The sequence below is a fragment of the Lissotriton helveticus genome, chromosome 9 (genome assembly GCF_964261635.1).
Source record: "Lissotriton helveticus chromosome 9, aLisHel1.1, whole genome shotgun sequence".
Lineage (NCBI taxonomy): Eukaryota > Metazoa > Chordata > Amphibia > Caudata > Salamandridae > Lissotriton > Lissotriton helveticus.
In genome coordinates, this window is record NC_136070.1 from 356,601,700 (window position 1) to 356,614,586 (window position 12,887).

At 47.2% G+C, this 12,887-nt stretch overlaps 1 long non-coding RNA gene across 1 annotated transcript in view; it reads right to left on the reverse strand.

Annotated features, from left to right (window-relative positions):
* The window catches only part of LOC144782754 (uncharacterized), a 161,752-nt gene that overhangs the window by 132,887 nt on the left and 15,978 nt on the right, over nt 1–12,887 (reverse strand). Inside the window, exon 3 of the long non-coding RNA XR_013601242.1 lies at nt 538–579. This is a non-coding gene — a long non-coding RNA (uncharacterized LOC144782754). The remainder of the gene's footprint in view (nt 1–537; nt 580–12,887) is intronic.

A 12,887-nucleotide genomic window follows, 5' to 3' on the forward strand; every position in this document is an offset into this window, starting at 1 on the left:
AACAATGACAATATGTGCTATGACAACTGTATGCAAAATGTTAAGGATGTTGCTAACAGTGATATCAGTGACTATCATATTTTTAGGAGTTCCAATGAACTCCTATCATTGCTGTTGGATTCACCCAAGGTGACCTCCCCATCAACCCTGAGTGAGAGATACGTTGTTAGACAAGTCCTACGACCACATCCATGAATACCAGAGCACAGGTGGTGGCTCTCTTAACCTAAAGATAAATGTGCACCCAGGGAAAACCCTGATGGATGCCACAGATAGTTGCACCACAAACAGATCTGTGGGTGCAAAATTCCCACAACTGGTAGCAGCAAATTATTCAGTATAAATAACAGTAGGGTATTTCCTAAAGTCCTAGTGCAACGAATGTAGCAGCAATTGGTTCTGAAAAAAAGCAGCAACAAAGCATTCCTTAAAATAATCACCATCAAAATGACATCACACAATAATAATGTATTACTTAATCTTCACAGTAATCATTATGATGCACATATAAAAGAATCTAAAAAAACAGAAGAGTACCTTGTTGATCTGGCGATATTCACAAGTATCCCGGGCGTGCTCCTGTATGAAATATGGCGACAGGTTATTCGTAAAGGTGTCAACATCAGAGATTCAACATTTTTAATTCACTGACCCATGTGCACACCCAGCCCTATGCAAATACCACCATTGCATCTGAGAGAAAAACACATAAATGTTGGTACAAAGTTATACAGCATATCAATTGTTAAACTAATGTTCTAGAGGTCAGGAGGGGCAGGGCTAGGCCTCTTGATGGGCGCCCAAGGGATGCCAGCAGAGCCCCCAAGGTGAGACCACCAGACGGCTAAGTCTGTTCAATGCAACGGTAACAAATGTTGTCAACAGGATGCTCAGAGTTTTGTTGGCAGCGTTTAAGGAAGCAATGATGGCCTGCCGACGGGTGCAAACTCCCAATGTGTTCCAGTCCACGTAGGGTGGCACTGCCCTTGTTCAACAGTGCTGGGCAGAGACGCACGGCATTTTCAAAGGATTATTTGCAGGTTGTCCCAATGGTGGGCCGACGCCAGCTAGCTCGATGTTTCAAGAACGGCACCTCCCCTTGACTACTGGCTATAAATCTTGCCTTCAGATGAATAGCATATCTGCAAGTGAGATATGACGCTGGGGAGGCTGGCTGGTACATGTTGATGACTGCCCAGGCAGGCCTACGTTCTATCTGGGTGGTATGACCAAATGCTGACACATTTCCTGATACCCGTTTTAAATGTTAATTGACTCAAGTTACTGGCCCAAAGTTCATATGCATTTAATAATTGCTGGCAGTCCTCAAGGAACCGATGGCGTGATTGGTTCGGCCTGCTAGAGCTAACTTCAGTCAATCGCAATGCCAATAGGCAGCCAGTCTGGGCCGCCCCCACCCCCCCTATAGCTTGTGACATAGATTGAGGGAGGCACTGACACCGGATGCCCGCTGGTCGTGAAGGCCACACCTGATCTGGGGAGCAGACGAGGCCTTCGGCAGCCGGAAAACTCATTTGTATATCATTATTTTGTGTAGTTGTTTAAATAACTTTATTGCAGTTTTAAATGTTGTAACAGTCTGAGATCATCCGGAGAAAACCACATACGTGTAAAAACCAATATTATGAAAGGGTACATATAGCAGAGGTGCATAGCAAAAATATGATTCTCATTTGTATATCTTTATAATGAGTTTATTCAGCAGAATGTTGTCCCTGCCCAGTAGAATTTCCCTGCCATAGGGCAATAAAGAAGAGATTTTGGCCCTCATGAACTCCAGCATGGGGAGAGGCTTGGCCCCAGTAATGCTTTTGATAGTTTCGATAGTGTCACCCGGAGGGTTAGGGCTTTTGCTTCAATTTCTTTCCATTGCTTCAAAAAACAACCCCTGGCGTCAATATGCACACTTAGGTATTTGTAAGTTTGATCCAACACAATGTTATTGCCATTGTAAAGCCAGCCACCACCCTGATATTTTTTCGTACTGAATGTTACACAACTTTTGTTTTCTTCAAGTTCACCTCCAAGTTGTTAGCACTCGTGTAATTATATAGTTGGTTAAGCAGCCGTTGAAGGCCTACCTTTGTAAGGCTGAACAGGGCAAGGTTGTAGCATACAGCAGGTTGCTGATCCCTACACCACTGATCTCTGGGAGGTGACTGTTGGTTGCATCAAAAAGGTGTAAGAGATCCCCAATAAACAGATTAAAAAGCAGAGGGGCTAAAACGCACCCCTGCTTCACTACCCATGATGTGGGAAGTTTTCCTGGATAAATGAGCACCAGTTTACTGCAAATCCAAGTATTGGAATGCAGCTGGATTATAGCCTTCAAATGTTTTGAGGGTATTCCCCATTTCTGTAATTTGGCCAACAAACCCCCTGTGGCACTTAGTAAAATACCGCCTTAAAGGCAACGAAACAGCAGTGCATGAAGGAATGTCAATCAGTTACCTTAGCCATCAGAATCGATATTGCCATCAAATTGGGTAGCGTGCCAGATTTTGCCATTAATCCTGTTTGTTTCATTGAGAGTAGCCCCTTTTGCTCAAACAGCCGTCGATCCTCCAGGAGCAAGCTGACATAGTATTTTGCTTCATTATTAAGGAGCGCTATAAAACTATACTCTATAAACAATGGATGGATTATGGCACCACGCCATGATTCCGGTATTGCTGTGCCACTCAGACAGTGGTCAAAAAACCTGATGAGCTGTCCTGCCCAGAATGTGGTGTGTTGTTTGAAAAGTGCCTGAGGCAGGCTGTTAAGCCCAGTGGCCCCATCCATTCTTTTGATATTACACGCTCTAGTCTGCTTATGTAGATGGATACATCCCTGGCTGGTTGATGCAAGGTTCTGGATCTTGGAGTGGGCCTTCAGTGAGTGTAATACTTTGTGCGCCCTGTCTATTAGAGTGACTCCCTCCTCCTTTGCCGAAAAATGCCTAGCAAGGAAGAATGCCCATTCTGGTTCTGTTATGTTTGCACAGCTCAGCCCCCAAGGGCCTTTCATTTGCCTATTCACCAAGTCCCAGTAATTCCTGGAGCTGGTAAGATAGGTAGAAGAGCCAGTGGAGAACAATGCCACTGAATCCCATTAGAGACTTCAAGATGTAGATGAGGATGGAATAATTGTCAGTGTCAAAAGTGGCAATAGCATAAGGCAAGGGTCACATTTATCTGTTGCTAGGAGGGCATTGTCTTATGATCAAGTCTTGATAACTGCAAAATGATCAGTACATCCATGTGTGATAACTGTACTTGTACTAATTTAAGTGACAGTTATTTGAACACTCTGTGACTATCCTGAAACATGGAAAGGACTCTTACTATTAAGAACCAACAATGAATATTATTGGTGATGGCCAACACAATAATTGTAAACATGGCAATATTGGTATCAGGAGCTAAGGGTTGCCAGATACACACTGTAGACACTGAACTATTTGCATTATGACCGTAATGCAGTCAGACACACAGACTAGAAAGAATGCACTTTGTGTACCATGTGCTTAATAACAGAGAACATTAGGAAGTAATTGTGAGGGTCACCTATTAGGAATCTGTGTTGCTAATATGCCTAACCGGAGTCAACATCACACTGAACTCGAACAAAACAGTGTGCACCAATTACTGAAACATATTTCTGCCCAAATTAGTTTTAAAATGTACCAGTTAAAACTATTTTTAGCAATATTTCGGGGAGAGACCACCATTACACCTCCTTAAGTTCTACCGAACGTTTAAAGCCCAATACACTGCTAAATACACAAAGTGTTACCATATTTTCCAAATCAATTATCCACAAAAACCTATCAACCGTCAGTAAAGCGTTTTTTTAAAGGTCATTATGTATAAAGTTAGCTTTTTCCACTAAAGTGCTATACATTTTCTAAAGGTTGTGACCAATGATTGTGGCCCAATGCTGTTTAAACCAGAGCCCCCGTGTACCTAAAAAAGTATTGAACTCTTTCACTACCCTATGAAGGGGTGTAAAACAATAATGCACTAGGGCAGTTGCATTTGGGCCGTGGTGTGTGATAAGTGCACCGCAAATTAATTGCAGGTGCTTTCACTACCGAACCAGGGGTTTAGGGCATTTTTCTTGCTTGCAATACATCCATGGTTCCATGCTTTGTCACATACACAGCGGCCATATAAAGAGACCTTTTGTCCCTTAAAGTATAGACGTATGGTCTTACATAGGAAGGAAATGCCTTGACTAGTGAGATCACCACACTTTGGAGACATTAGACCAGGTATATATATTTTTAAAAAAAACAGGCCAGCAAGTTGTGAATACACACTCCGGCAGTGATCATGTTAAACTATTCTGCGCAAAGATACTATTTGGATGTGTTTTCAAAAGCACATATGACCACTTCATTTCACAGGTTTTCTGGGGGCAATACTAATTATCATGTAAAGCAGTTCTTAAAGTTGTTTACATTTCTGAGTAATGTATTTAAAATAAATACAATAAAACATATCTAGGGGTATTGGCCGTCCATTTTCATCCATTTGTCTGTAAACGTATCATTCACATTTTGCATCTGCCTATCACAGCATACAGCACAGAGCCATGATTCAATCCACTTCAGCTGTTGGCTGTCTTGCACTTCGAGTGATGACATTTTCGTGGTCAAATATGCACATCCCAAAAACAAAAGAGCACTTCAAAGCCATGGCTGGTGGACCAATACCTTACATTGCCTTAATGCTTTTACTTTCAATTCTTTATCCTTTTTTGGCTCTTACATTCAGACAGCTTTGCTGCATGGCTTAGAGCTATTGTCATCACCCAGCACAGCCCCATATAACCCACACCATAAACATACATATCCAGGAAGGGGACTGTGGTTCAGCTGCACTAGGCATTTGCTCAAATGTCTGCCCAACACTAGTGATTATAAGCACAGGGCATTTTGTAGATGTGAACATCGGAAACAAAGGACCTCTTCTAATTGTCAAACAGGGCATCAGACCATCAGGTCATGAGTGCTGCACAATTCCGTACCTCTCTCTCTTTTGATGTGCTCCGCAAGGCTGCTCCTTTCATGCTCTCCTGGTGAGTCCATATTTAACCTCCATTTTGGGCTGGCAAAAGCAGGGGACACCCCATTTTCTGTGCAGGGTGGCAAATCTTGATCCCAAATGCACTGTCTTCCAAAAATGAAATTGGAGAAAATCTCTCCTTGGTATGTGTGCCTGTGTAACCTAACGCAAAGTTCCTGCTAACAACTCACTACGCTCCCCTTCCAGTCCCTCTCCTAATCTAATTAGGGGGGCTCCCATCTGGCTGGGGATAAAGGAAGAGGGCGGGGGGCTGGCCTGGGTCTTGTGACAACTGTTCTCCTGGCTTTGAAGTCCAGCTTATCTCCCCTGCACCATTCCTCTCCCTGGCTTCTCCAGGAAGAAAATCACCTCCCAACAAACGTCTGTATTGTTTCAGCCTCTGGCCTCTTCATACTTACTCAGGAAGCAGCAGGGCTCAGGCTGTAAAAGGCTGGCCAAATAGAAGAGATTGCTGCAGGGCTGTTTTAGATAACTTCAGGATAGTAAGTTCCAAAATTACTTTCCTGAAATAGTTATAATATATCCAACCATGGCAAGTTGTTGGATTTATTGTAACCATTAATTTGATACTTTGAATGATATTGCAGACTAACTCCCAAGGAAAGATAGTGTTGGAACTGGCACTTTCTGGTTGGCTGAGGCGGTGCCCTAGTCACGCGAAACCTACCACTCCCATCCAATGGCAGTCTCCTCCTCGTGCACAACAGGTTCCTCTGGTGGTGTGCACCATGCCGTTCCAGGATCTCTGGTCCCACGTCCCCACAAGTGAATATCTGCCCTGCCTGATGGTACCAGTAGTTATACTGCAGTACACTTTTGAACCTGGGGGTGACTCAGGGGGTTTCCGTTTGACCCACAGATGTCTCCTTGAAATTTCAGTCCTGTCTGCCATGGTGCTGTGGAATGCAGATCTTAATCTTTAATGAGTCCATGGTCTAGCTCCCTAGAGGCCAAGTGTCTAAACCTCTTGGTTAGACCTGGCACCATTGACGTGGGTTTCCCCTCTATTTTTTGCCTTGACGTCCTGTATTGTTGCTGTGTGTTGGACTCCGTTTTGCTGGTCAAGATGCTTTGGGCACTTTGCCACTGCTGTTCAGCGCCAAAGTGCAAGTGCTGCCTGTGTAAATTATTATTATGGATTGGTGATTCCATGATTGGCATATTTGGTTTACTAGCCAGTCCCTAGTACAGTGCACTGTGTGTGCCCAGGGCTTGTAAATCAACTGCTGCTAGTGGGCTGTAGCACTGATTGTGCCACCCACATAAGCAGCCTGTAAATATAACTCAGGCCACCCATGGCAGAGCCTGTGTGGAGTCTGGTACTGCCATGTTGACTTGGCAAGTGCACCCACTTGCCAGGCCCTACCCTACCATTCCTTTCCCTTTTCTTACATGTTAGTCACCCCTACGGCAGGCCCAAGGTACCCCTGTGGGCAGGGTGCAGTGTATGTGATAGGTAGGACATGTCCTGGTGTGTGTGGCATGTCCTGATAGTGAAATACTGCCAATGTTGTTGTTCACTATTGCAAGGCTAGATGTTCCCAAAGGACAGAATGGGGAGTTTACTTATAACATCTTATAAACATACCTACCCCTGGGAACCAGGTAGGAAAATAAAGTTTAGTATGCCTGAACTCAGAATGTTAAAATGCATCTTTTAGTGAAGGTGATTTTTACATTCTGTGTTTGCAAATACCACTTTTAGAAAGTAGGTATTTTCTTGCTTAGCCATCTAGTGTGCCTATGCTATGTTTGTGTACTGCATGTCAGGCTTTGTGAGACAGGGGCTAGGGAGGAGCAGTGGCTCCAGGGAGTATGATGAGTCAGGGATGGGCTGAATAGACCTGGGCCCATTTAGAGTAGGGCAAGGAGATTTCACTTCACCTGAATGGCCTGGTCTGCCTTCCACAATGCTGTCACCACCTCCAGCTAGAAAGCTGCACCAGGGAGGATAGAATTGGTTTCGACCAAGCACAGGGCTTCTCTGCTACCAGAGAACAAAGAATTTTGTAGTATACATTTTGGGACCCCAGACTCCTTGAGAATGTATTTGTAGAATAAATATTGGGGCCCAGAATCCAAAACTTTAGATCACTTCTGGGAAATCAAGAGGAACCTTTGCCAAGGAGAAGAGCTGGAGAAGCTGAGGAGGAATACTGCCCCGGTGCTGTTTGCTGTCTGGGGTCGGCCTGCAGTGGCTACTTGCTGCCAAGGAAAGGAGAAAGGACTTTGCCGGTTGCTGTGACCCCTACTTGAGGAAGAACTCCAAGGGCTTGAAACTAAGCTTGCCTCCTGTTCTAAAGTCTCAGGACACAAAGACTTCACCACCAGCTCCCCTGAACTTCCTTGCTGGGAGTTCTTACCTGCAAAGAGATGCCTTCTGTTGTTTTGGACCTTTGGAGACTGTTTGCCGCTGGGAGCTGGAAAATCAATGCAACACCAAGAAGCGTTGCGCATCCGTACCTGTTTCTGACACATCACCGAAGAAACTGTCACAGCGCCTGCCGCGGCTCGAGAAATTGCTGCATGCCGTATCGAGTGCCATGATCTCAGAAGTCCGAGATCACCACACCAATTCTGGCGCAAGCCCTGCTGTGCGACTGCAAGAATCCACGCATCGTCCTGGATTGTCACATCGCATCGAGGCGCAAAGTCTGTTGCATCGTTGGGGGACGCATCACCTACCAATGCAGTAAGAAACCAACGCATCACCTGCTCTCTGGTATATGTTCACAAATGCTTTACACACTGCCTCTGAGATACGCCTGTCTGCTCATGCCAAGCTACAAAGGGGGTGAGCAGAGGTTATTTTATAAGTGTATCCCCCTTACCCTGACTAGAAGCAAGGATCCCTATTTGGACAAAGGTACCTACCTCTGCCAACTAGAGACCCCCATTTCTAACACTGGTGGTCAGAGGTGAAGATCTGGACTTGCATTTATGTCTTTCATACAGTGATTGGTGTACACTACTAGTATAGTGCAGACCATTGCGCGACCACATACATTTGGTAGAACTTTTTCCTTGGAATTTTCTGCAACTTAAGAACTGCCAATTTTCACCATGAGTAAACCAGCATCACTTGCATCTGTGGATATTAAAAATGAAGAGGAGAGGGTTGATACCTACACTGTGCCACAACTTAAAGCTGTCTGTAGAGAATGTAAAATATCTGGAAGAGGCCTCACCATAAAGGAGGAATACCAAAAGGCACTGAGGGCCTGGTTGGAATAAAGGAATGCCAGTGAGCATACCGAGACGCCTATGGTGGAAGGAGAGAATTTAGATGGGCAGCAAGAGGGGCTATTGGGCCTGACTGGAGGGAAGTTGCCTTCCAAGGTGGGCAGCAGGGTGTCTTCAAAGGGTCTGTCTCCGGAGGAGTTGGAGGACAGGGAGAAAAGAAAGCAGAGTGCATGAGTTGGAGCTTACAAAGCTTAGGCTGGGGAAGGAATGTGACATGGAGAATAAGAAATTGGAGTTAGAGGGTAAGAAATTTGCCATGGAGAGAAGAGGAGGCTATTAGAACATGAAAGAGGATTGAGGGAGTTGGATCTGAAAGCCAAAAGTCTAGAGATCAATCCCAATGGTGGCAGCACACCACTTTGCCTGGAGAAGGTAAGGTATACATCCCCAAGGGGTTTATTGAGGATTTCATGAAACATGAGGACATTGGTCAGTGGTTCAAGGCCTATTAGGTAGTAATGACGTCCCTCAGAGTCCATGAAAGAGATTAGGGAGCAGGGTTGGGGGGCTGCTTTATCAGTGAAGAAAGGGAGACATTGCTAGCATTGCCCCCAGAGGATCAGATGTCCCATGCCCCCATGAAGGAAGCCTTAGTAGCAAGGTATGGGTTGACCCCCAGAGCTGTACAGGCAGAAATTTAGAAACTGTAAGAAACTGGAGTCAAGTACTTGGGTGGAGTATGTGTCCTACTTTTGCAGAGCATTAGATGGTTGGGTGAAGGGTAGCAAGGTGAATGAATTGCAGGGGTTTATGATTTGGTTGCATTGGAGCACTTGTCAGATAATTGTTTTCCAGAGCTACACCAGCTCCTAATTGACAGTAAGCTGACTGACCCCAGGAAGCTTGCTGTCAATACCAGGCTTCAGAAAAGGTTGTGTGGGAGACTCCACCAAAGGTGGGCAGGGTCCCCAGCAGAAGAGCAGGGGGACAAGGGTAAACAGAAGGAGTTCCAAAAAGGGCCCCAAAGTAATTCCCAAGGGAACCAAGGTAAGGGTTCCCAGCCTCCCACTGAAAAGAAGCCATGGGTCCCGACAGGTAAGCCTGTACATAGGGGTCCCAAGGCATGTTATGGTTGTGGTCAGGTGGGCCACTTCCAAGGGGATCCTAGGTGTCCCAAGAAGATTACCACCGCACCCACTGGTGCACCGCCATAGGAAATGGCAAGTGTAGGCTTGGGGGAAGAGTCGGGTGCCCAAGAGGAATGAGTTCCCACAGAAATGTCCCTGGTCTCTTTAGGAGACAGTGAGATGGTCCCAAGAGCTCATCTGCCTGATAACACTAAGAAGTACAGGCAGTGGGTGACCATCAATGGCCATAGTGTGGAGGCTCTGAGAGGCACTGGAGCCAGTGTGACAGTTGTCGGCTGGTTTCTGAGGAGCAGGTGGTCCCCAACACATTCTACCCAGTAGTTGCAGCTGACAACTCAGAGTGCCTCTGCAAAGTGGCATGGTTCCCTTTGAGTGGGGGGTCTCAGTTACCTTGAAAATAGCTTCGAGGCCAGCCATGCCTGTTGACTGTCTGCTAGGCAATGATTTGGAGAGCTCCCCTTGGGCAAAGGTAGGGCAGAGGTCTCATTTAGAGATGTTGGTTCTGCCTTAGTGGGCGTGTGAGACCACTCAGTCTATGTCAGCCGGTAAGGGCATTCAAGAGGACCTGGAGCCTGAAAGAGTGACCCAGGTACCTGCCAGAAAGAGAGGAAGGGGACATGGGAAACCAGGCCCCGGAAGTTCCCACGTTCCAGGAGGAGGCAAACCTTGAGGGGGTTGACCTGGATCCTACAGTGGAGCAGGTGGCTGAACTGGGGGGATTCTCTGAGCTGACCCATTGGCCGCAGGAAGGGGGCCCCACCAGGGAGGAATCCTGCCAGGAGCACCAGAAATGCCCTTCTCTTGTTGGTTTGCGGCAACAAGCTGCAAAACAGGCAGCAGGTGATAAGTCTGGATCACATTGGATTTACTGGGAGAATGGTCTCCTACATAGTGAGCCTAAGGTTGCAGAGTGCTGCAGAGGCTTCCTACTGGGTCTGGCTTATGATGTGCCTTTGGCAGGACCTTTGGGGCAAGACAAGAACTTTGAAAAGCTTGTCACCCACTTTTACTGGCCCTAAATGCGGAACAGTTCTGATACTCATTGTAGGTCTTTCCATACTTGCCATGCAAGTGGTAAGAGTGGGAAGAAGTGTAAGGCTCCTCTCCAACCTTTCCCTATGATCAGCACCTCCTTTGAGAACGTAGATATTGACATTGTGGGGCCTCTGGATCCCAAAACAACCATGGGCAACAGGTTTATCCTGGTCCTGGTGGACCATGCCACCCAGCACCCGGAAGCCATCGCTCTCCGGACTGTGACGGCCCTCGTGGTGGGTCATGCGTTGATGGGGATTTTATCCCGTTTTGGGTTCCCCAGAGAGGTGGTGTTCGACCGTGATACCAACTTCAGATCTAAGTAAATGATGTCCCTGGGACAGGAGTGTGGTGTTACCTACAAGTTCACCACTCCTTACCACCCTCAACGGAATGGTCTGGTTGAGAGATTCAACCGGACCCTGAAGGGCATGATTATGGGTCTTGGTGAACCCATGAGGCGTAAGTGGGACGTCCTCTTACTATGCCTTTTGTTTGCTTACAAGGAGGTACCGCAAAAGTCCTTAGGATTTAGTCCCTTTGAACTCTTGTATGGGCACCCTGTGAGAAGACCTCTAAGTCTGTTCAAAGAAGGCTGGGAGAAAGCTCCCAGTAAACCTCCTCAGGATGTTTATAGCTACATGCTGGCCTTCAGGAACCAGACTAAGCATTTCAGACAACTCGCTTAGGCAAATCTGGAAGCCAGCCAGAAGGAAATGAAACATTGGTATGATCAGAATGTAACTCTGATCGAGTTTCAGCCTGGACAGAAAGTGTGGGTCGTGGCTTCAGTGGATCATTGTGCCCTGCAGGATAAATGGACTGGACCATTTAAGGTGGTGCAGGGCAAGAGTAAAGTCACCTACTTTGTGAACTTGCAGTCTTCAAGGAACTCATTGCCGGTCCTGCATGTAAACTGTGTTAAGCTCCACTTGGAGAGGTCCAAAGGGGGCATGCTCTAAGCAACAGATGCTGGAATGGAGGCGGAGACTGAACCTCTTCCTGACCACCTGTCTGTGAAGGAACACAACGGGTCACAGGACGGTGTAACCCCCTCTCCCACCCCGACTCCTGAACAGCAGAGTGACTGCCACCAACTGTTGGGGCAGTTTGCTGCTCTGTTCTCCCTGACCCCTGGTGTCACTCAGTGATGTGTCCATGATGTGGACACTGGGAACAGTCCTCCAGTGAAGCATAACATTTACAGAGTGACTGACAGGTACAAGGCTGGCATCAAGGAGTAGGTTGCCAAGATGTTAGCACTTGGGGAGATTGAGCCCTCAAGCAGCCCTTGGGCCAGCCCAGTGGTCTTGGTCCCAAAGGCTGCCACACCTGGTGCCACACCAGAACTCTGGTTCTGTGTGGACTACTGAGGGCTCAGCTCGGTCACCAGGACTAATGCGCACCCCATCCCCAGAGCTGATGAGCTCATAGATCCGTTGGGAGCTGTCCGCTACCTCAGTACATTTGACTTAACGTCTGGGTACTAGCAGATTTCCTTAACTGATGGGGCAAAGGAGAGGTCAGCATTCTCAACACCAGAGGGGCACTACCAATTCTGGGTGATGCTCTTTGGGTTGAAGAATGTCCCTGCTACCTTTCAGAGGTTGGTCAACCAGGTAGTGGCTGGACTGGAGGATTTCAGTGCCGCCTACCTGGGTGACACATCAGTTTTCAGTGCCACTTGGGAGGAACATCTGTACCACCTCTGGGAAGTGTTGAATGCTCTGCAGAGGGAAGGCCACATGATCAAGGCAAATAAACGGCTGACCGGGCAGGGTTCTGTGGTGTAGTTGGGACACCAGGTGGGGAGTGGCAAGGTGCAGCTCCGACAGCCCAAGATTGATATCATTCTGGCTTGGGTCCCCCCAAGACTCAGACAGAGGTGAGAGCCTTCTTAGGACTCACCGGGTATTACAGGAGATTTGTCAAGGGGTATGGCACCATTGTTGCCCCCTTGACAGAGCTGACATCAAGGAAGCAGCCCAGGAAGATGAACTGGACTGACGCCTGCCAGAAGGCTTTTGATGCGCTGAAATCTGCCATGTGTACGGCGCCCGTGCTTCAGCCGCCCAACTTCTCAAGAGAATTCCTTGTGCAGACAGATGCTTCAGAGCATAGTGTGGGGCTGTGCTCTCACAGCTAAATGAGGAGGGCCTAGGCCAACCTGTAGCCTTCATTAGTAGGAGGTTACTTCCCTGGGAACAGAGGTGGAGTGCGTGAGGCATTTGCTGTGGTCTGGGCACTGAAGAAGCTGAGGCCCTACTTGTTTTGGACTCACTTGCGGGTTCGGAGTGACCACAGGCCCCTCAGATGGTTGATGCAAATGAGGGGTGAGAATCCAAAGCTATTGAGGTGGTTCATTTTCTCACAGGGGATGGACTTTACGGAGGAACACCACCCTGGTACAGAACACGCCAATGCTGAT